Source organism: Eublepharis macularius, chromosome 1, assembly GCF_028583425.1.
Source record: "Eublepharis macularius isolate TG4126 chromosome 1, MPM_Emac_v1.0, whole genome shotgun sequence".
Classification (NCBI taxonomy): domain Eukaryota; kingdom Metazoa; phylum Chordata; class Lepidosauria; order Squamata; family Eublepharidae; genus Eublepharis; species Eublepharis macularius.
In genome coordinates, this window is record NC_072790.1 from 113,922,240 (window position 1) to 113,947,115 (window position 24,876).

At 41.4% G+C, this 24,876-nt stretch overlaps 1 protein-coding gene across 1 annotated transcript in view; it reads left to right on the forward strand.

Moving 5' to 3' along the window:
• Positions 1-300: 300 nt before the first annotated feature.
• The window catches only part of TMEM200A (transmembrane protein 200A), a 78,192-nt gene continuing 53,616 nt past the window's right edge, over positions 301-24,876 (forward strand). Inside the window, exon 1 of the mRNA XM_054985685.1 lies at positions 301-424. The gene's annotated coding sequence lies outside the window, so the exon portion shown is untranslated. The remainder of the gene's footprint in view (positions 425-24,876) is intronic.

Here is a 24,876-nt window from a genome sequence, read left to right on the forward strand (position 1 = left end):
AGGTGCCTGCTGGCCCCGCCCCAGAAAAGACTCCCTCCAATGGCACCTCTGCTTTTCCCACGGATGAACCGGGGGCTGCAACATCTGGCTGGCTGTAAAAGGGGGGAGGTTAAAGCGGCAGCAGCCTGTGCATCGCAAGACTTTTGCTAAAGCCAGAAATCAATGCCTTCTCAGCCCGCCGCCTTCTGCCCTGACCAGGTCTCTCTCTCTTTCTCTAGGTCTATGCATGTGCGTTTCTCCTGCTGGCCCCCGCTTATGGCTTTCTGCCTGAGCCCCTCTGAGAATGAGGAGGGGAAAGGATGAAGAGATGCGCTGCTGCTCTGGCTCGTCTTGAGCCTCTTTCTGTGCTGTGAAGGAGCCTAAGAAGGAGGCGCGTCTTCTGAGAACACAAAAGGGAACGAGAGACAGCGCACGTTTGCCACAGGTAACTCAAAGGGGTGGGGAATAAGCATAGCCGCCACTGATAGCCTATGGAGTCTGTTCCTTTATGGTCCGCATCTTAAGGAAATGCATAATGCTTTCATAGGAAAATTAGACAAGCAAAAATCGCGACTGTCTTGGGATTTCATGTGGATGGCAGAAACAACTCCCCCCCACCCCTGTATCTTATGTATATTCCCATTGACACGTGTCATAGAAAAGAGAAAGGATCAATTCAATGGGCTTCAGTTGCGAAGGGGACAGAATGGAAAAACGAGGTAGGCTACATTTCCTAAAATAGGGCATGCCTTCCTTCTAAATAGGGCCAGTTGGCATGTTGAGAGTCCGCCCGTCTCTTTGCAGCTGCTACACCCTCTTTTGTTTGGCTCTGAGAATTCTGAAATTCTTTAGCAACAATTCCCTACTGGCCTCAAGAAATGGAAACGGGGGAGGGGGCACTGGTATTCTCCCATGGGCGGTCCCTGGCTATTTTAAAACGAGCTTCATTTTTAATTGTGGCTTTATGCCTTCTTTCACAAAAAAGCAGCATGTTTGCTGAATGTTTGCTTGGATGAGGGACAGATGGAAACTATCAAAGCTGGGGGGGGGGAGTGTTCTTGTTCCAGTGATAGAAATGACAAGCAAGGGCCAGCATTCTGGTCCTAAATTACATTAGGATGGGAGCCTGAATTGTTAATTAAAAAACAGATGGCTGTGACAAAAGTGCCATAATCAGATGACCTGTTAATGAAGAGTTTAAATGGTCAGTAGTTATAATTTCCATTGCCTTGTTCATTTTACATAGAACTCAGTGTATATGCTGCTCTGTAGAAGTGAGGAAGAGACTTTATTAGTCAATCCCCCACACACACACCGAATTAGGATGACGGTGCAATCCTAAACAGAGTTACAGCTTTCTAAATCCAGTCCATGAGTGTAAAACTCTTGTTTATTACCAGGTAAATATAATAACATATAATATAAATATAATAATTTGCTGAAATACATGGTGTCATACATGGCTCAGTCCCTGTAGGCTGCTGTAGAAGAATTATCAGTTTGCATTTATTTAGAATCTAGGAAACTACACTTTGAAAAGGGAAATCCCAAATTAGAAATGACAGTGAAACCAAATGTGAAATTCCAAATGGTAGAGTTCTGTACATATGGAAGTTATCCAAGTTGTGCCACTCGGCTGCGAGGAATTGGAATGTGACCCATGTTTCTTAGTGCATTTCTTTCTGTTATTGTTATTATTTGTTATTTGGAACGCCACAATCAAATACAGCAAGGAAAAGGGCATTTTAGGCATACCTCCCCTTTGACCTCACAGTTGCCTTGACGGTCGACATACGTCCAAATTGTACCAAACAATTGTACAAATAAAACTCTTTTTTAAAAAAATAATAAAGTACTTATTTCTGTAACAGAATGTAGTCTGATATGCTGTACATAAAGCACTCTGATTCTCCACCTGTGATGGGCAAATATGTATATGGACTGGATTTGAGAAAACCATCTTCTGCCCCCTTCTTGTACTTTTTAAAAAGTCTATTCTAAAAAGAGATCTATATTCATACTAAATAGCAGTCTGAGTAGTTGAATAATTTGGCAATAGTGCTATATCTTGTTTCTAAACTGGAACATTTTAACATCCACACCATGTTGCCAGTAACATTTCTTTTCCAGCAAAATACTTGTTAGAGGGTAATTAAGAGGCAGTTTGAGTAATTTAGTACATGAGTAACAATTAGTCTTTTGTCCTGATCAGAAAGCTCTGTTCATGTGGGGAAAAGCTCAAGTGCAGATATATAGTAATTTGGAGAAGAAATCGTATATAATTTAGATTGTGTTGGCATAGAAACATATATTACTTGTTGCTCCTTTGTTGGCATCAATATGATTCAGATGAAAGTGCAACATGGGTAAAAAGATACTGACACAAACTCACTCTGTCCTTTATTTTGGAAAGTCTGACCAAGTGAGGATTCCTCTTATCTCTGTACGTAGACTTTGGTCTTATGGAGGGAGTCTGAAAAGAAGATGCTGCTTCAGCGCCTGAGAACAACCTCTATATATGTCTCGATAACACCTGTACACAGCAGCAGTTCCTCTGTGATAGCCATCTCTTTTTCTCAAAGGCACACCTCCCTTTCTTAATCGATAGCATTTGACACAGAAGGTGCTACTTGCAGGTTGCCTCATTGCAACTCAAATTCACTTCCCCATTCCTTCTCTGCTTGTCAATCTACCTTCCCTTATTGCTGCCAATGGGGGAGAGAAATGACATAAATCCTTGGTCCTCATCAAGGACTATGGGCCATCTGACATGTTACTTTTTCTGATATGGATGTGAATCTCTGTTGGAAAAAGTTTGTACCTCTGTACCTCGTAATGTGTAAGTGGTGTCTTATGCTAGGATGCCTGCTAGTGCGTGCAGAAGATTCTTTGACATGTACAACATATAGCAAAGGCAAAAGAAGATATGTGTACCTTAAGATATCTTTTTGTAATACAACCATTGTCTTTTTCTGACATGGAGATCAGGGTATGAAATAGCCCTATGTCCAAATTGGGTTTTGTGTGGCAAAACACCACACTTTCACTGTGGAAAAGGTTTATCATTACATGTTATCTCCCAGTAATCTTGGTACAAATGGTCAGTGTAAAAACCTTTGTAAAGGTAAACTTAAAACTATAATTGTATCTAACTGACTACTGCCAATACAACCAATTGTATGAGTTAGTAAGGGAACTGTGTAGTGCATCCTTTGTTTGGACTGTATCACCTTGTTTGGACCAAGAGGCATAGGATAAGTAAGGAATCACTGCATATTCCGTGAAGCTTGAAGAAAATTATTGCCTCAAGCATTCTTTATAGGGCTTGGCTCTACAAGTATGTCTCTAGCACAGTCCCATGCCAGAACTGTGGGTAACAATTGCAGAATTTTTCTCAACTTGGTTATTTAAAAGCACTGCAAAGTGTTCACTTCAGCCCCAACCATTCTGAAGATTTCTTAAAGTATATAAAGTCCTTGATTCCCCGATTCCTTGATCCTAATCCATTTGCCTTGGTATAATAATTCCTGAGCCCCATCCCTGTAATGTTGGCAAAGAGTTGTGGTGTCGTGATTTAGGAGGAGATATGGTGGTGCAATGTTGATGGTGCCAGTTTAAGTCTCTGGCAGCTCTAAATAAAAGATTCTCAGGTAGAAGGGAAAGATCTCTTTTTGCTTCAGACCCTGGAGAGCCACTACCAGGCATACTAGATGTTATTTAGAATAAGTCACCTTGATATGTTCATAACATTTACAGTGTTGGCACAACATCATGGTTTGAAATGTTTCCTGTGTTCTGTCCTTAATGCACAGCTCAAGCCTGAGACTGAGGGTGCCCTCAGTTGTGGGACAGTAGCCAGAATTTCCTCTCGGTGTTCTCCCTGCTTGAAATATGGTGTAACCCAAAGGGAATCTTTCAAATCGAGTTACCAAGGGGAAAAAGAGATTTCCTTTATTTTATCCTGCCTTCCTCCAAGGATTCCGGGTGTCATCGAAATCAAATAAGTACAGCAGGCCAACAATGAATTCACTTCATTTAGAATTTCAGTACATCCAATATAAGAAGCAGCCTCAGTAAAAAGCTCTCTGAAAGGGGATGGTCTTGTACACCTCTTTTGTCTTTATATAAACTGTATAAATATAGCCATTGTTTAACTCTAAAAAGAATCAAGGGTGAGCTCGAGACTTTAACCTTTCCTGATGGATATTTGTTCGGCTTAGGGTTGCCGGGGACTTGGAGTCCCTCAGTGAGAGATCCCCAGGTCCCTGGGCTCTCCCAGCAAGGGATTGAGAGCCAGCACTTACCTTGGCTTCTTTCCTTGTGTGCATGTGCAGTGTGCACACGCGCTCCCAGCTCACGTGATGACATCACTTCCTGGAGTGACATCATCATGCAGGGGTCAAAGGGTGCCCCCAGGTCAAAGGGACCCTTGTCCTTGTTGGGGTGGACTGCTCTCACCATTGCAGTTGCATCCTGTTCTCATCTGGCACAAAGGGGCAATGGTGGCGGTGGTGGTGGCAAGAGCGGGCTGCAGTGGTGGCGAGAGTGGGCTGCGGCACCACCAGCGGCAAGAGCAGGCTGCTCTTGCTGCTGCCGCACCACTCCTGCCACTGCCACCATTGCTTGCTCTCGCAGCACAGGAGCACCCCCCCCCAATCGGGGGTGCACCACACCACCTGGGGAGAGGACACCCCAGGGAGCATGCTCCCCTCACCGGCCAAGTAAGTGGGCATGGGGGGGGGAGGGTGGGATTGGGGGATCCCCCCACCCCGGGCGGGGGAATGGAAACCCTAGTTCAGAGGTCAAAAGTATTACTTACTGTAGCCTTACCAGTTTGAAAAGGAAGATCAGAAAATACTGGGGGGAAATGTGCTTGACTACTATATGTAATTTGGGTTGAAGCATTTAGTGTCAGACCTCTGTGCTGTCTTTTGGGAGATGTGTCTGTTTAAAGTTTTAAAAGCACACATTTGGACAAATATCTGTTCACGTTGGTTAGATATGTTCAAAAGGGGGAGGTATCTTAATATGGTAAAAAGTAAGTCCTGCTGGATCATACCAGTGGCCCATCTAGTTCAGCATCCTGTTTCACACAATGGCCAGCCGATTACTCTGGAGGGCCAGCAGCAGGGGATAGAGGTTGAGGCCTTCCCCTGAAGTTGCCTCCTGGCACTGGTTTGCAGAGGTTTACTGCCTCCAAATAGAGAGGTTCCCTTTGGTCTCTGTGGCTAGTAGTCACTAACAGACCTATCCTCTATGAATCTGTCTAATCTCCTTTTAAAATTATCTATGCCTGTGGCCATCGCTGAATCCTTTGGCAGTAAATTCCACATCTTACTCACTTGTGTAAAATATTTCCTTCTGTCTAGCCTGAATCTACTGCCCATCAGCTTCACTGGATGCCCTCAGGTTCTAGTTTTGGGGAGGAGAAAACGTTCTCTCTGTCCATTCTCTCTATGCTATCCATAGTTTTATAAACCTCTATCATGTCCCCTCTGCGAAAGGTTGGTGAGGCAGGACTTTCCTTTGCAGAAGCCATCCTCTTTATTTTCCCTCTGCAAGCCATTCCTCTTGTGTGCCTAATAATTCTGTCTTTGATTATAGCTCCTGCTAATTTTCCTGGGACAGATGTTAGGCTAACTAGCCTGTGATTTCCTGGTCCCCCCTTGGATCCCTTTTTAATTTAAACATTATCCTTCCATAATGATCTGAAATGTCATGATGAAACTTTTTGTAGTACAATGAATTTTAGTTAAGGTAATAATAAAGGTTAAGCAATGTAATAATTTTAAAATAAGTTTTACACAATGAAGAACTTTTCAATTAAACTTTGTGACTACTTTGTCTTTGGTTGAGGACCAGCCGGTGTCCCCCCCCCCTTTATCCTATCTAAGATCGCTGCCTCTTCTATGACTGCCCTTGGCTATGCGTTTTACCCACAGCTATGACCTATGCAGGTCTTTTATTAGTATCCAAAGGATCCTATGTATAATGGCACCAGATATATGTTTTTAAATCTGTTTTTAAAGTTGACTATTAATTTATTGTGTTTTAATGATGAAGTGAGCCGCCCTGAGCCCATTCGTGGGGAGGGCAGGATATAAGTCTAAATAAATAAATAATATTCTTAAGACATTAATTGAAAAAAATGACCTGACTAGGAAATGGCACACACAAGTACAATGGTGACAAACTTGGTTGCAGTGGAATTCATCTTACTTGGTAGCAAGTTCTTCAGTGCTAGGACTTGATGCTAGAAAATAGTTCACAATAAAGGAAATGATAGAGCCAGTATGGAGTAGTGGTTAAGAGTGGCAGAACTCTAATCTGGAGAACCAGGTCTGATTTCCCACTTCTCCACTTGAAGCCAGCTGGGTAACCTTGGGTCCTTCACAACTCTTCCAGAGCTCTTGCAGCTCCACCCACCTCACAGGGTGATTGTCATGAGGATAACAATAACATACTTTGTAAACCACTCTGGGTGGGCTATAAGTTATCCTGAAGGCATTATATGAATAGAATGTTGTTGTTGTTATTATTCTGCCTTTGAGAACACATGGAATGTCCTTCTTTTACCCCTGAGTAATTAAACCACAAACCTGAAATTAGGAAGACTGTTTTATAGGTGAAAGGGTGTAGATTTTAGGTATGATCCCTTCCCCAGTTCCAGAATTTTACTATAGCTGTGTAAGTAAACTGTAGAGTGAACCATAAGATCGCTCATAGAAGTCCTTTAGTCATTCTTTTATGCAATAAACTGGACAATACTATTTTTTTGAAGATCTGTGATCCTTTTAAGTTATATGTTTAAAAGTGTTTGTGTTCTTCCCTGTGTTCCTGCTATCTTTGTCCAAGAGGCAGAGGGGAATCTAGATGTGTGTAAGAGGGCTTGCTCCACTTGCCATCTCCATTCCTGCTGTAGTGGGTAGCATGCCACCACTCGAATTCTGCCCTTTATTTCTCTACCTGCTGCTTGCGGCACAGACAGGTGCTGTGTGTGCTAGCTAATTGTAGATAGTAAAGAGTTTCTGGTTTACATTCAGCATGAGCGGTCAGGTGCATAGGTAAGATTTTTGGCCACTGTCTATTGATATTTACTAAAATATATTTTCAGTCCACTAGAGCACATTGGAAAACTATATCAAAATACTACAGGGTATCATACAGACTAACAAAAGAACATCTTATATATGAGGCTAACTAAGTTGTACAGTCACTGGTTTTAATTTGGCATTCTCTTCCTTGGAATGAATGTGAGCCTACAGGAACTTTGAAAGTAGAGACTGGTCAAGAAGACAGACTTCACTTGTTCCCTGGACCTTTTCTTGCACTCTTCTGACAGGGTGTTCAGATCTTTTAACCCTCCCTGTCTCCGCTGCAAGAGTTCAACTTTAACCTAACATGAAACTGAGAGTGGCACAAAGGCACATATTCCAAACTTACAATTACTCTACTTAATATATACAAATAGCCACCTATATTTCACTTGTCTTGGGAAATGGTAATCCCCATCCTACCTCCATAAAGAAAAATCATCTATCTCCTCTAAGCCGGAAATATGCCCTGACCTGGATAGCCCAGGTGAGTCTGATCTTATTAGATCTCAGGAGCTATGCAGGGTTGGCCTTGGTTAATAATTGGATGGGAGACCTCCAGTGAAGACCAGGGTTGCAGAGGCAGGCAATGGCAAACCACCTCTGATAGTTGCCATGAAAACTTGGGATCCTACCAGGGGATCCCTGGTTTTCATCTCTCTCTCTCTCTCTCTCTCTCTCCTCTCTCTCTCTCTCTCTCTCTCTCTCTCACACACACACACACACACACACACAGAATTTTCTCTGAGATCAGGGCCTCCCTATTAATTAAGGGATTCTGCACCTCTCTATCAAACAATCTATACTTTCTAAGATGCAGATATGTATACTCAAGAGTGTAAAGCTCACACTGGCATAAGGAGCACCAGTAGCTCCACTCATTCTATTCAATACTATAATTGGCAAGACTTTTTAAAATACTCTTTAAAATACTTTCCCAAATAGTCTGCTTGTATATCTACCATTCTGATGTCTGTCTGTTTGAGAGCAATGCTAGAATATGGACCCATAGTGCATTCTATTTAGACAAATCAGGCTTTAAGGAAGCAGTTGTTTTTACTAAACAAATATCTGCAAATTATTTTCTTGCACAGTGGAATTTAATTTTATAGGTTTCCTTTAAATCACAAGGGCAACACCAGTCTAACAAAGGCAAGATACTTTGCTTAGTTATTTTCATGTATGGTAACAGGGAGTAAAGGAGCTGGTCCAAATGGATCTCGTAATACTAGAACTCAGGGGCACCCTGAGGAGTTGATAAACAATTGATTCAGAATGGACAAAAGGAAATCTTTACTCAGTGTAATTCACTGCCAGGTTCGATTGTCCTTAAACGAGGATTAGACAGATTCATGCAGGACAGATCCATCACTGGCTGCTAGCCATGATGTCTCTACATCCAGAGGCAGAAAATATCTCAATACCAGTGCTAGGGGATAACATTAGGGGAAGCTTAATGTTACAGTCCTAGGCCTGTATGCCCTGTCTGTTGGCCCTCCAGGGCAGCTTGTTGGGCTGTGTGAAACAAGATGCAGTGCATTTGGTCAGATCCAGCAAGACTCTTGTTACACTCTTCATATGGTTTGAAGTCCATAAGTGCTAGGATAGAGTGTGAATTCAAATCCTGTCTCAGCCATGAACTCTTTTTGTAGAGAAGCCATTGTTCTCTTTACTTGTGCCCACAATAAGATGATAATAACACTGACTGGTTCTTTACTATTAATAATAAAAAGTGTATAAAAATGATGTCTCTACTATATACATAATACCCAAGGGGGAGATTGGTATAAATACTCCAAATACACCATTATATAATCATCATCATCTATTGCAAACAAATAAGATCAACTCAATTAAATACAGCAGCACTTTCAACACTAACCCACTCCCAAAGGTCTTCTGACATAAGTATTCCTTAAATAAACATTTGGAAAGGAAACCAGGTGAACTCCCTTTTCACGTAATGTATGTGACACACTTTGTACACTGGAAGTACATTGTATAAATGCTCATTTTTATTATTAGCCCAAGGAAACTAGGGGAATAAAATGTGTTGCATGGTGGGCTCCAAAAGCCAGTAAATGGTAAGAACCTATATCCATATTGCATTCACCGAGAGGAGAAATATGACGGGAAGTTCCCACTTCCTGCCCTAATGAAGGCATTCCAGAAATTGTCTTTAGGTAGGGGCTCACTTCTCTCCTGCTAGTAGCCTGTATCTGCTTTAGCAGAACAGCCTCAGGCGTCATACAGGGCTTGAACAAGTCAAGTGATTTTTCTCCGTGACTCCATGGAGAAGAGGTCCTCACTGATGTGGAGAAGTGTTTGTATTTTCTTATTCCCCTCTGTTGAGTCATCTTATACTTGCTCACTGAATCTTTATTGAAGAAGGGTTTCCCCTTATCAGCCACTCAGAACTTCACTTTTACAGAAGCAATAATCACTTGGTAATTATGTGAACACAGCAAATGTCACACTTTAGCTGGGCTTTTTCTTATATTTAATCTTACTGGAAAAAAATGGAGGAAGCAAACAGGATTCATATGCTGTGATAGGTGAGGAACTGGGGATATCTGAAATTATTGCTGCTTTCTAGATCCAGGATCCTACAAGGGTCAAGCTAAACAAGACTCTGGGCATGGGTTGAACCCATGGCCAGTGATGCAGTTTTATCTGAGAACTATAGTTTTCAAAGACAGAGCTGCCCACTAGGGGATGGGGAGGGGAGGGATTCCCTCACAGCCCTCTGCCTGGCTGCCTCTGCTTGCTGCTTTGCCATCTCCCTCCCCGCTCCGGCTGCTCACCTGCCTGCCTGCCTGCCTGCCTGCCTGCCTCCCTTCTGCATTCTGGGTGGCTGCGCAGGCTGTTGCATGCCACTGCCACCTTTCTCCTACCTTCGCTCCCTTCCCCTGCACTCTGGATGGCTGTACGTCTGCATTTCTGGAGGGGAAAAAGGCAGGGGTAAGGCAGCAGTGACGTGCAACAGCCAGCACTGCCACCCAGAGCACAGGTGGGAAAGAGGGAGGTGAGTGAGCAGTTGAAGTTGGGAAGAAGGGAGCTGGATGAGCAGCCAGCACAGGCAGCAGCAGCTAGGAGAAGGGCTGCAAAGGACTCCCTCCTTTCCCCCAGCACTCGGCTCTATCTTGGAAAACTACAGTTCCCAGGTAAAAATGCATCAACACCCAGTTGCGTCAACACCCAGTAGCAATAGGATGCCCTTTCATAATCTGGTATGCAAATGAAAAGCTATCACAGCCAAAACAAAAGCACTGGTCAAGTAAAACAAAACCATTTCATGTTGTTTAAATTAACATCGCTTCAGTTACTTCGGTGGACTTAGGTAGGATATAACTCAGTTTAGGATTGCATTGTAAGCCTCCTAGGAGGAACAAAAAGTATAAATGAATGCATTCTGTAAGCATTTTTTTAACATGTACTTTGTTCATTTTTAGATGTTTATTAAGAAAACTAATATGTGGCAGATTTTTAAAAAAGTAATATGGCAACTACGTTTTCTAGATCTTGTATATTCAGGGCTGGCCCGTCCATTGAGGCCAGTGAGGCAGCCGCCTCAGGATGCTAAGGAGCCAGAGGGGTGCCGACCCGGGGGCAGGGTGCGCGCCACGGAGCTGCTGCCACCACCGCTGGTCAGGAGCATGTGCTGGCAGCAGCAGCATGGGGCAGCTGAGCAGGCAGCCTCCCATTCAGTTGCTCTGCGGGCCAGGCACAGCCGGCAGCCAGGGCGGCCGGCTGTGCCTGGCCCGCAGAGCAACCTAATGGGAAGGCTGGAAGGCTCCCTGTGCATGTGTGCATGCACGCACACACACTCAGAGGCAGCATTAAGCTGCCTCAGGTGCTGGCGATGCTGGAGCCGGCCCTGTGTATATTACAGTTACCTTCACTTTAAGAATTAATCAGATGCTGAAAACTAGCTGAATTAAGGGATTTTGATTCAGGATAATACTCTGAAACATCAGCTTCTGGCTGTTTACTCCAGGGAGAGCAATGAAGCTGAGTCAACTGGAATAGATGTATTTTTTTGCTAAATGAACTCTGTACCGGTCAGGATTCCACAAGGGGTGCATTATAGCATAATGAAGTATCTGTCTTTTTCAGTACTACTATAAACTTCCATATTGCTGCCTACTTGATGGCTGAGCTTGTTTTCCAGATATGTTCTGCTTGCGTCAGTTTCTCTCCTTCCAGGCTTTGCACAAAGGGAAAAGATTCTCTGATGTAGGATCAGAATAAGCCCACTAGGGGCTTCTAAATAGCCTGTTTTTTCTGCCTGTCTTGGATTGCAAAACCTGAAGCATTTTCAAGTATTAAACTGGTTATAATATGTAGCAGCATCTCATTTAATAATGCCCATCCTAAGGTGCATTGAACTAAATAATCTTCTACTTTCTTTTCTTTTTTAAAATTTTTATTAGGTGAGTACAAATTACAGATATAATTTTCAATTAAGAACCTAAATATCAATTTTCCCCCACCCTTTCCCTCCCCCCTTTTTCAAAGACTTCCAACAGCTTTCCAACCCATATCTTATTCTATAATTTACTTATCTATTCTCTCTATATGCTATTATCTCATATTCCGTTAATAAACTAAATAATATCCATTAAAGTCAAATCTATTCAGAATTCAAACTTGACAATAATTAAAACTTCACTTTCACTGGTAAAGATCCCTATCCCTAATAGTTTCCCCAATTAGTAACTTTCAAATTGCCATAATTTCCCCTTCACGTCCCTCTTTTTCTCCAAATACTCCTTCAATTTCCCCCAGTCATTAAAAAATTCTTCAGAATTCTGGTCTCTCAGCCTTCTTGTCATTTTATCCATTTCCGCCATGTACAGCAACTTTTGTATCCACTCTCCAATAGATGGTATTTCTTGCACTTTCCATTTCTGTGCATATAATATTCTTGCCGCTGTTGTCATATAAAATAACAGTGTTCTGTATTGCGTAGGAACATCTTCCATATTTAAGTTCAGTAGCAGGAGTTCTGGGTTCTTTATTATTGAAATCTGCAAAATCTCATTTATCTCTTCTAAAATATCTCCGCAGTATTGCCTAGCGACCTCACAAGTCCACCACATATGATAGAATGATCCTTCATGCCTTTTACATTTCCAACACTTATCAGACATCTTAGCATTTCCATAGGCTATTTTTTTTGGCGTCAAATACCACCTATAAATCACCTTAAACATTTTCCTTAATACTGGTACAAGTTGAAATCTTCAATGTATTTTCCCACAAATACTCCCATGCCTCCATTGTTATGTCTCTTTGACAATTTATAGCCCACTTTACCATCTGGACTTTAACAGTTTCATCCTCTGTATACCACTTCAAAAGTATTTTATAAATTTTTGAAATTTTCTTCTTACTTTCTTGTAGTATAACTTCTTCCAATTCTGAGTCTTTCCATTTAATTCCATCCTTTGAACGATCCGAGTTATATAAGTCCTTTATCTGCCTATATTGAAACCATCCATAACAAAAAGCTTCTCTTCTGTTTTAATTCTTATCATATTCTGTTCCTGGATAAGAATCTTTTTATAGGACAGACATTGGTCTCTATTATAAATAACTCTCGGGTCTATAGTTTCAAAAGGTACCACCCACGAGGGGATACCCTCACCCAGATGACTTTTGTACTTTTTCCAGATTGTGAAGAGACTTCTTCTAACGTAATGATGCAGAAACATAGAATCAGCTTTCAGTTTATCGTGCCACAAGTAGGCATGCCATCCAAACAACTTTTTATAGCCTTCCAAAGTTAGTAGCTTACAATTCTCCAATGACATCCAATCTTTAAGCCAAACCAAACAAACTGCTTCATAATATAGTCTAATATTCGGTAATTGCAGTCCACCTCTCTCTTTGGCATCGCACAAAACTTTCATTTTCACTCGGGGTTTCTTGCCTGCCCATACAAAATCGGAAATCTTCCTCTGCCACTTTTCAAATTGCTTACTGTCTCTGATAATTGGAATTGTTTGTAATAAAAACATAATCCGTGGTAACACATTCATCTTGACTGCCGCTATTCTTCCCAGCCATGACAGATTTAATTTATTCCATTTAATCAAGTCTCTGTCAATCTGCTGCCATAGATTTTCATAATTATTCTTGAACAAATCAATATTCTTTGCTGTAAGCTCAATTCCTAAATATTTTACTTTATGTGTTACTTCGCAATTTGTGATTTCCATCAATTCTTGTTGCTTTTGTTTGATCATATTCTTACACAGTATCTTTGATTTTCTCTTATTAACATAAAATCCAGCCAGCTCTCCAAATTCTTTTATTTTATCTTGCAGCTTTGGCATGTTTTGTATTGGGTCTTCAACAATAACCATCACATCATCCGCAAAAGCTCTAACTTTGTAGGTGAAATCTTTAATCTTTATGCCTCTTATAGCATCATCTTCTCGAATCTGAATCAATAACATTTCCAAAATAAAGATAAACAACAATGGAGATAGTGGGCAACCTTGCCTTGTACCCTTTCTAACTTCCAATTTTTTGGTTAAGTCATTGTTAACTACAATTGCTGCACATTGGTCTTTATAAATCGCTCTTACCGCTTGAATAAAATCTTTTCCCATTTGCAGTTTTTCCATTGTGGCAAACATAAAACTCCAATTTAAATTATCAAAAGCTTTCTCTGCATCCACAAAAAAGAAACCAACTTCTTTCTCATAGTGTTTATCATAATATTCTATCGCATTTAAAACAGTTCTCAAATTGTCTTTAATTTGTCTATTTGGAAGGAAACCTGCTTGTTCTTCTGCAATAAATTCCACCAGCCCCTCCTTTAGTCTCTCTGCCAAAATTTTTGCAAAACATTTATAAACATTATTCAGCAATGAAATAGGTCGATAATTTTTGACATTACATAAATCCTGGTCTTCCTTTGGTATCAGTGATATAATGGCCTCATTCCAAGATTCTGGAACCTTTTGCCCTCTTAAAATTTCATTCATTACCACCTTCAAAAAAGGTACCAATTCATTTGCCAATGATTTATAAAATTTGGTCATAATTCCATCTGCTCCTGGTGCCTTGCCTAATTTAGTCGACTGAATAGCTTCTTTTATCTCTATCTCTGTAATTTCTGCGTTCAGCTTTTCCTTCCATTTTTCTGATATCAATGGTAATTTAATTTTGTCTAAATATTGTTCAATAACGTCCACATTTACTTCTTTCCTTTGATACAATTTTGCATAAAATTTAAAAAATGCTCTACTGATCGCTGGTTGATCCATCAATGTCATTCTGTTTTCTTGTATCTTAGTTATCACTTTTTTTTCTTTTTTCTTTTTCAACTGCCACGCTAGATATTTCCCAGGTTTATTTGCCCCTTCAAATGACTTTTGATTTAATTTCTTCAATTCCCATTCCAACTCTTTATTCTCCATCGCCTTCAATTGCTCTTGCAAGATTTTAATTTCTTGATATAATTTTTTTCCCCAGGTCTTTTCTTCAATTGTGCCTCCTTGGTTCTTATATTTTCCACGATTTCTTTCTTTTTTTCTTCTTTTCTCTTTTTGTCCCTTGCATTTAAGTCCATTAATACTCCTCTAATAACTGCTTTATAAGTATCCCAAACTTTGTAGGTTGGAACGGTGTTATCCAAATTATACTGTATAAAAAATGTGGTCTCCTTTTGTAACAATTCTAAATTACCCTCTTGGTGCAGCAGATTCTCATTTATTCACAAATTCTCATTTATACACAAATCTTCATTTATTCTCCAACTTCGTCTTTTGGTGCATTTTCCAAACTTCCACATAATTGGATTGTGATCTGAGCCTCCTTTTGGCATTATCTCCACATCTTTTGTCCATACAACCAAGTCCTTAGAGGCCCAGATCATATCAATTCTTGATAATGTCGAGTGTCTTGGCGAATAATACGTATATTGCTTTACTTTAAAATTGTTCCTCCTCCAAACATCCTCCAAATTCTCCTGATCCTTAATTTCAAAAAAGGATTTTGGCAAAAGTCCTCTTTTTTGTGTGTGCACCTTTTGTTTTTTTTATCAACATCTAAAGCCGTAACTCCATTGAAGTCACTTGCCAAAATTATTTGTGAGTAAGTTAGTCCAATTGTTTCTGTAGATCCTTAAAAAAATTGTCCTTAGCACCATTAGGTGCATAAATCCCAATCAGCAAAATCTTTTCTGTATTCCAAATAATTTCCATGGCTATATATCTACCTTCCACATCATTAAATATCATTTTGGGTTGCAACTCCTCTTTAATGTATAAAACAACTCTTTTTTTTTTTGTTTCGATGTAGCTGCAAATTCCCTTCCCAATTTGACATTTTTTAAATATTTCACATCTTGTTTCTTAATATGGGTCTCCTGTAAACAAATTATATTACAATGCTGTTTAAATAGCCAATGGAAAATAGTTTTACGTTTAGAAGGTGAATTCAACCCGTTTACATTCCAAGATATGATTTTGCATTCCATGATCAAATTCTGGATCTTTTAGGTAAGTCTTTTTCATTGTCCATGAAAAACGTCTCCATCTCATGACTGGACCTGATATTTTTCTTAACTGTTTGAAATTCAAAGCTCAGACCCTCTGGTATCTCCCATCTATATCTGATATTCAACTCCTTCAGCATTTGGACCAGTTCTCTGTATTTCTTCCTTTCCAACAGGACTCCCCTAGGTAGTTCTTTCATTATTTGCACTCTTTTTCCGTCAATTACCAGAGGGTTTTGAAACTGCTTACTCACAATGTCTTCTCTTGTTCTTTTTGTTGTAAATTGCACTATCATATCTCTTGATAAATTTTTTTGAGCTGCATATTTTGAATTAATTCTGTACGCCACATCCAGAAAAGCCACAACCTCTTCAACTTCCTTATCCAAAAATTCTGCAAGTATTTCTGATATCTGTTCTTGGGCTGATTTCCCCTCTACTTCCAGGACTCCACGAAATCTAAGTTGTTTTTCCATGTGTTTACATTCCATCACAGCCATTCTTCCTTTCAAACCCTTGGTTTCTGTCTTGAAGGAAGCTGACAGTTTATCTGCTTCATCTTCCATTACTTTAACTTTCAGCTGTGTCGTTTGTAGTTCCTTCTTGACCTCATCGATACTCTTGGTTACCTCTGCCACCTCTGATTTAAGTGCCTCTTTAAAATCTTTCACCATATCCTTTATCGTATCTTTAATCTCTTTATTTCCCTCCGCCACTTTCCTATCAAGACTCTCCAATGCCGACTGCCACTCCTTCTTTGACATCGTGGGGCTAGCTTTACCTCACTCCCACAAGTCCGCTCTCTTCCGCAACTCCATGGCGAGAGTAATTTATTATTATCAAAGTTAAAACCTTTATTTTAAACAAATTCTTCCCCAGTTAAAAAGTTCCGGTATCCAAAATGTCGGGCGTCTTTTCTCTATGGTTTTGACTCGAAGCTTCTGCCCTTACCCTTTTCCAAGATGGCCCACTTCCGCTTGGATTGAGGTCTTGCCCTTTCCCTTTTCCAAAATGGTGCACTTCCTTTTCCAGGTTTCCTTTAGCCGCCGCTTCCAACCCGTTACTCTATTACTTTGACGCACTTCCTGATCCGTCTCAGCCACACAGCATTTCTTGCGATTCTTCAAGTTTCCCACACTTCACTATCTCTCTTAGACCGCAGGTATGTAAACAATAATTATTTTTCCGCTCTAATTCTTCTAAATAAATTCCTTTTTACTCAGTCACTTTCCTGGAACATAACCTATGAGACTTTAAAACTTAGCAATTTTTATCTTCCAATTTAGTTCAGTTCCTCTTATTAAATTCCTTCTCGCAAAGAGAGAGAGAACTGTTAAGGTAAAGATTGCTATCAAATAGAACTGTTAAGGTAAAGATTGCTATTTGCGGGTTGTAATCACTGCTTCAATACTCAAAATACTCCAAATTAATCCAAATTAATTGCTGAAGCTTGGGTACGATGATCTTATGTCAATTCAATGATTCCAGAGCCGCTGCAGAGATCTTTGCCATCCTTCGTAGAGCGGAAACTCAAGGCTGGGTGGGCGATCGTTACGCAGACCTCCCCCCACAGCCGAGATCAACACACCCTCTGGATCCTGAGCATTCACGCCTGTCCTCTACCTGAGAACAGGGGGCCGCGGGCGATCTGGCACCCCACTAGCCCTCACAAACAGCAGCTCGGACAGCTCAGCTCCCTGAGCTGCGTCAGACCACCATGATCCCAAACCGGAAGTGTAATAATATTCTACCTTCTGATTAATGTATTTGGCATGTATATCTGCTCACTGCACTCACTGTAGTACAGTGATTAGAGTGATGGGCTATGACAGAGAAGATCCAGTTTCAAATCCCCATTTAGCCATGAGGCTCAATGAGTGATTGGAGTAACAAGGAAACACCAGTGTGTAACTGAACAATGCCTGCATACAATTTAGGAGTATAATCTAAAACCTTTGGTCGTGCTGCTGTGATGCTTTTTACTGTATCTGTTTAAAACAGCAGTTGTGGAATTGGGAATTTTTGCTAGACATTATGTGTATCATGTATTTCAAGAATAAATGCTCTGTATTTTGCAGAAGACCTGACCTGGATAGCCCAGGCAAGCCCAATCTGGTCAGTTCTCAGAAGCTAAGCAGAGTGGGCCTTGGTTAGTAATTGGAGGGGAGACCTCCAACAAAGACCAGGGTTGCAGAGGCAAGCAATGGCAATCCACCTTCAGTAGTCTGTTGCCATGAAAACCCCACCAGGGGTTGCCATAAGTCAGCTATAACTTGAGGGTACTTTCCACCACCAGAAGACAATTTCTCCATAACATCCAGGCTTTTTGATTAACAAATATTCATAATTTGTACAGTACCTCCCTAATGAAATATAGAGTTCAAACCTGAGTGGCTCAAGGCTGTGGACATCTTTGGCAATGCAGACCGTGTTGTGATGGTTAGTTCTTTCAGACTGTGCATAGAAGTCCTAAATACCTGCCACGCCAGCAAGCTAATCCAAGCATTCTCAGCCCTGTTTTGTAGATTTTGGTTTAATAGAATTAGGATCACCAGAGTGAGGAGAGTATTTGAAAAAAGTGTCTCCTTTTATGGATAGCTGTTGAAATCAGCCCTTAGTTCATGAACCATGTGTATCTTTGCATGAATGCAAAGGAATGACTGCTGAGATCCTTGTTTCAGATAATAAACCTACGCTTCTGAAAATCCCCCAAAGAGTCTATTGGGATATACTCTCATTAGAAGACTCAGCATAGTTTATCTGTGTTATATTATATATTTTTAAAAGTTCTAATATATCTAATAGCAAATTTCATTTGAGTTTTACATTAGTGCATGTCAGTTCTAGTACACTTGAGAATAAAGGGAAGATGGTCTGTCATTTTGATAATGAGAAAGTTTAGTATCTTAACTCCAGAATAGGAACCATTAATCAAACAGTGTAATTCATTAGTTAGTTATAAATCAGTGTGGTTTTTAACTGTTGAAATAAATAACAGCTGTTAGCTAAGATGGGTGTATGTGTGTTCTGTGGTTAACACTAGTATCTATTGAACAGCTCCCACTTTGCTTGAGCTGCTAATGAGCTGCTTTGGCAGCCTTCATAGATAATTTTGGTCCCACGCTATGAATATCTTCTTTGTGCCTAGCCACTTACTTGTTTCATACTCCTTTCTGTTCCCAGCAGAAACCCAGTCAATTTTGCCAGATCTGCTCTCTGGGCAGATACAAGTTGCCATTCTACCTTACATCACTGCACCTCATGTGTAATACATTTTTCTTATCACTTGGCAGATCTATAAAAGGCACTATAAGTGATAAGTTGCCCCTGTATCTACCCTGAGTTTTCAGCCTCAGATCCCACTGTTTAGACCCCAAGAATGGAAAGAACCATTAAGCTGTAATCACAGCCATGCATCCTTGGAAGGTCTGTTAGACCCTGTGCAAAGTTTGCCAAGCCTGATCTATATGGACCTTTCTGGTTCCCATTGCTGTTGTGTTCATTTCTGCTTTTTTCCCCTTCAGAGTATCTGTCCAGGAGAAGAGACTTCTGCTCCCATGATGCTCCCAAAGCTTCCAAGCCTGTTTTATTTTTTTTCTTTGTACGGCTTAGCTAGAATGGATTTTTAAAAATCCTGAATGCTGTTTCCTATCTATAGGATCAGCTTTTGTTGACATGCCTTTCTCTGATCTAAGCAAGCCCTGGAAGGGAAGGCCACCGGGTTGCCAACTTTTTAAACAGTTACTTGTATGCTCTTTTAATAACAGCTTGATGCACAGACAATAGCCAGTGGATAATGCTTATCTCCATAACCTTCTGCTAGGAATTCCTGCATACTAAGCTACTGTTGAAGTAGGCCATGCTAGTTTTCTTTTATTGGCCAGTTGGAAACCATAGCTGGAAAAGCAGCTGATAAATTGGTGTATCCTAGGAAAATGGTGATGGGGTGATAGAAAGAGGAGGAGGAGCTGACAAGGAATGACAGGAGAAACTGATAGAGGGATGAGCAGGTGGTCTTTTTCTATTGTTTATCTGGTTGCATAAACCTGTTGCCAATCCCCAGCCAGGATTTCCAGCTTTTGAACTGCCCCTGGGGTTTTGCATGTAACTATAGCTAGACCTGTACAATTGGCCGGTGATAACGTTTTTCTCCATTCCCACACCACATTCTGTGCATCCAAGGAGTCTTAATGTGACAACAATAACCGCACCATACATGCAAGTTTGGTTTAGTGGTTAAGAGCAGTAGGATTCCAATCTGGAGAACTGGGTTTGATTCCTTATTCCTCGGCTTGAAGTCAGCTGGGTGACCTTGGGTCAGTCAGTTCTCTTAGAGCTCCCTCAGCCCCACCCACCTCTCAGAGTGATTGTTGTGAGGATAATAATAACACACTTTGTAAACCGCTCTGGGTAGGCATTAAGTTGTCCTGAAGGGTGATATATGAATTGAATGAAATAAAAATAAAAATGCAGGAACCTGTTTGCAAATGCATGTTGACAATCCATCTTGGAAACTATGAGTTGGAAGAGGAGGATCCAGTGCTGTCTCTCCCCTCAGGTTTTAGAGGGGGACAAACCAAAGAGTTAAAAAGACAGAGAGGTCAGGGCACTCTGTTTACTATTGTTTACTGCTCTGACTGTCCTTTAATGTGCTATTCTCAGGATTTCCTCCACCTAACTTCCTCCTCTCACCCTTTCTCTTCCTGGCTTTGTTCCAGGCAACACCTCTCTTTCTCCTCCCTCCATCTTGGCAGCATGGATGCAGGCCTTTCCCTGCCCTCCATGTCCATCCTCAGACTAGATAGGTAGTTAGGATCTATCTCTCCTCTTTTCCTATCAGAGTATGGAGTTCCTGCAATAAAGAACTCTCATCTCTTTCCTAAATATAAACCAAGTGTATGCTTTTATTATTTTGATTCCTGCACAGACACCAGCCAGCAGAACGAGCTCACAGCCACCTATAATCATACTTCCTATGCTACTAGGCTTGCCAATCCCCTGCTCCCACCTCCTCCCCCCGCCCCCACTTACCTAGCCAGTGGGGGGTGCACCCCATGGCACCCCCGGTGGTGCAGCACACCCCTGGGCAGCGCGGTGTGCTCCCGCACCCCGCAAAGGGCCCGTTTCAGGCTGAATCGGGTCCGTGGGGGGGCGATTCAGACTCCTTGCCGAGTGCTCCTGGGCCGCCCTTTGACCCGCATAATGATGTCACTTCCTGGAAGGTGTGCCAGCTTGTGTTGAATTTGAGCCTGTTCACCTGTACGGTTCTTTATAGATACACCAGAATTTCTAATGAGGTACTTCTGTTGTCCATGGTTGCTGGGAATTATTTGGAAATCTGCCATCTTTTAAAACAATACCTTGCATTTGATACCTGGCACAAACACAGACTCGGCACTTCACAGAGTAAGTGCCAGAGTCCCAGTCTCCTGCTGGAGGACTCACAGGACCTGGCAAACCCAATATGCCTGGCAAACCCTATATGTGTATGTGTGTGTTTGGGGGCAGGATAGGCTGCCCGTTTGTAAACAATATGTAAGACTAGAGCAAAAAGCTTTTGTAACAAAAGTTTGCCATTGAGGGGTCCATTTTTCCCCATTAAATCTGTTTCTATATAATTCTCAATTAGATTACCCCAGTTAGTAAATTATGTACTGTTGTATAAAAATGGTTGTTTTTGTATTTCAGTTTGTGGGGAAACCTTGTTACATTAGGTCATGACATGGAATTAAGTACAAATGTTTTTTGATGTTATTCCAGGCCCCAGCTGCTCTGACTTTTATTCTATAGAGGTAGGACCTTTTCCAGCCCAAAAGGCAGACAGTTGTTTTGATCTAGCAGACTTATCATAACATATGATACAGAGGATAAGAACAAGCTGTTGTCTATGAGGCAACAAGTACTGCTGTGCTCTTCCCCTGGACAGTGTGTACTGTAAACTAATTAAGAGTGTTCATTCATTTTTTCAGGGTTCTGTAATGTGTTTTATTGATGTATAAGATGGACATCATAGTACTGATGCGTTCTGAATCAAAACGAACATGAGGACTCAAATTTTAAGGAACTCAGGTTGAAAGGTGTACAAAGTACATAAGGGCCACATCCAAGCAGACATGGGCACAAATCAAAATACGAATCAAATTTCGTGATGAATCAGGGCATTTTGTGGGGCCACAGTTTTCACAAAATTCATGACTTTTGGGGCTGATTTGTTCAATTTGTGAATGATTCGTGATTCCAGATAGGCTGGTGCCGATCCATTGATTCCATAGGCAACATAGGCCCAGAATGTCTGCAGACCTTTTGTTGCCATTGGAAACCCCAATCATAGGCCTCATAACCTTGACAGAAAGCTCGCTCTGCCAACTGGAGAGCTTCCATTCTTCCCTATACAGCAAGGAGCAGGGGGGTTTAATCCCCTAGGCAACTGAGGAGATAGGCCTTCTGTAGCCATGGGAACACCAATCTCATCCCTCCAAACCCTGTTAGGCAGGTCTGTCTGCCAACCAGAGACCAGCCTCTACTGAAGAAACCATCTTCGGACCCCTCTAACCCAGTCAACTACCGGCTAGTCTTGAACTTACCTTTTCTGGGTAAAGTGATTGAGCGGGCCGTGGCAGAACAACTGCAGGTATTCCTGAAGAATTCCTCTGTCCTAGACCCATTCCAGTCCAGCTTCCACCCTGGTCACGGGGTGAAGACAGCATTGGTCACCCTCACAGATGTTCTCCGCAGACACCTGGATCGAGGTGGGTCGGCCCTGCTGATATTGTTAGATCTTACAGTGACGTTCAACATGGTCGACCACTATCTATTGGCCTACCACCTTGCTGATGTGGGGCAGCCTTACAGCAGCTGATCTCTTTTATTCACGGTCGGGGACAGAGGGTGGTGCTTGGGGAGCAGTTGTTGCTGCATCACTTTTTGGTATATGGTGTTCCACAAGGGGTGATACTCTCCCTAATACTATTTAACATTTACATGTGCCCCTTTGCCCAGTTGATGCGGAGTTTCAGGCTGGGTTGCCATCAGTACACTGATGACACCCAGCGTTAACTATTGATGGATGGCCAGCTGAGCTCTGTCCCAGATAATCTGTCAAGGGCTTTGGAGGCCATGACTGGGTGGTTAAAGCAGAGTTGACTGAAATTGAACCCTGGAAAGATGGAGGTCTTGCATCTGGACTGTGGGTTATCAGGTTTGGGGATACAACTCCCAGTCCTTGGTGGGGTGTCTCTTGAGCTGACACCAGTGGGCATAATTCTGGATGCCTCCTTGTCAATGGACAGTGATCCATGCAACAGTCACCTCCAGGCTGGATTACTGTAACTCATGTTACGCTAGGCTGCCCTTGCGCCTGCACCCTATATTCCCCAGAGGCTGCTTCGATCAGCAGACAAACAACTACTCGTGATCCCTGGCCCCCAAAGAAGTTCGCCTTGCCTCTACCAGGGCCAGGGCTTTCTCATTCCTGGCACTTACCTGGTGGAACTCTCTGTCTGTGGAGGCCTAGTCTCAACAAGATCTGCTATTATTTCACCAGGCCTGCAAGACGGAGATGTTCCACCAGGCTTATGGGGATTGAGGTGGACAAGCCACCCAACCAGCCCCTCCCAGTGAAGGGGGAATATGTGCCAATTCCACACTGGCTTATTTTTAACTGCCCTGCCCTGTGGGCCTGAGGTGCTATGTAGGGGCAAAATGATCTGCCTTGTTTGTGTTTAAATGCTGTATCTTATGGTTGCTACCAATGTTTTAAATTGTTTTTAAATTTTTTATGTAAATCTGCTCTGAGCCTGCTTGCAGGGAGAGCGGACTATAAATCAAATTAATAAAATAAATAAATACACTCTGTCCTATATTATTTTAACTATATTTCTTACTAGTTGGAAAGAAATCTTTTTACTGGCAGATAGGATGAACATGAACAAGTTAATGTATTATGGATAAATCCAGAAATGGACCTATCCAGATGTATGTATGTATGTATGTCATTTATAGTCCACCTTTCTCACTGAGACTCAAGGCAGATTACATAGTGTGAGATTTGTTCAATCAGTAGCAAGGACAAGGGCAGGCATTTCCATACAGTGTCAAGGACATTTCCATAAACAACGTTATAGGGTAAATAAATACAAGTTTACAAAGACATAGCATTAGCAAGGATGCAATAAGGGGTTGAAGAATTGCTGAAACAGAACATAATAAATTCTAGGACTGACATTAGACAACATGAAGCACAGGTAGTATATAGGAGTACATATTTAAAACAACAGATAATGTGTAAGGCAACATAGTGGTGAAGTCTATGGTTCCTAACTCATTAGTGAAATATCTGAGACCCCCTCCCTACAATACCACCCTCCTATCTGAGTAAAAAAGCCTTTTTGAATAATTTGGTTTTGCATTGTTTGCAGAAAGCCAGGAGCGTGGGGGCTCTCCTGACCTCCTCAATGTTAACCAAAATGATTGAAGATGTAAATGAAACAAAACATTTCATGTGTGTATCTAAATCTGATTTATATATACAAAAATTCCATCAGCAAAAATTGGGTTTGTTTTTTTTAAATCACCTGATCCTAAGGAGAGCCATCCATTGCAGTGCCACAGGTTATGATGTGGTAACGGTGGGCTGTTAGTATTGTTATCCATCATGCAGTGTACAAGGTTGTGAATAGAACACGGAGTAGGCAGAATCTGTACCCAAGAGGTTTATAATCTCCATTAGGCAAACAAGACAGGAACAGCAGAGAGCCTCAGGGACTGACAGTGAATGGTGAGAAATTAAATGAGGATGAAGAAGGTCAAGTTGCCATGGTGCTTAACTTTGGCTGCATTGTGCCTAAGGTATAATCTACTTGTGCTCGCATATTAATTCTTTGAGTAAGGCCATTCATGTTGGTTTTACTTATGGAAGCCAATCATATACAGTTACCTGGGAGTAAGTTTAATTGAATGCGGTGGAAATTACTTCAAGATAAGCAAGCCTAGGATTAAGCTGTTCACTGTAAAAGAATCTCATTTGTTGGTTTGCTTGTCTTTTTGTTGGACTTTCATATAGAAATATCTTTTGGGTGAGAACTCTTGACGTGGCATTCTGTGAACCTTTCAGTCTTCTTGTAAGCATGCAGAATGAATGTGTTGGTCTGCACAGGCTGCAGAGTAAAATAAAGGAATCTCTTTTATACTCAAGTGTCTCATCTCTTGGCACTTCTCAACCAGCAACAGAATAATTATTCTCTTTGCACAATGAATGCAGCTCTCCTGTCCTTTCTCAGATTAGTCAAAAAC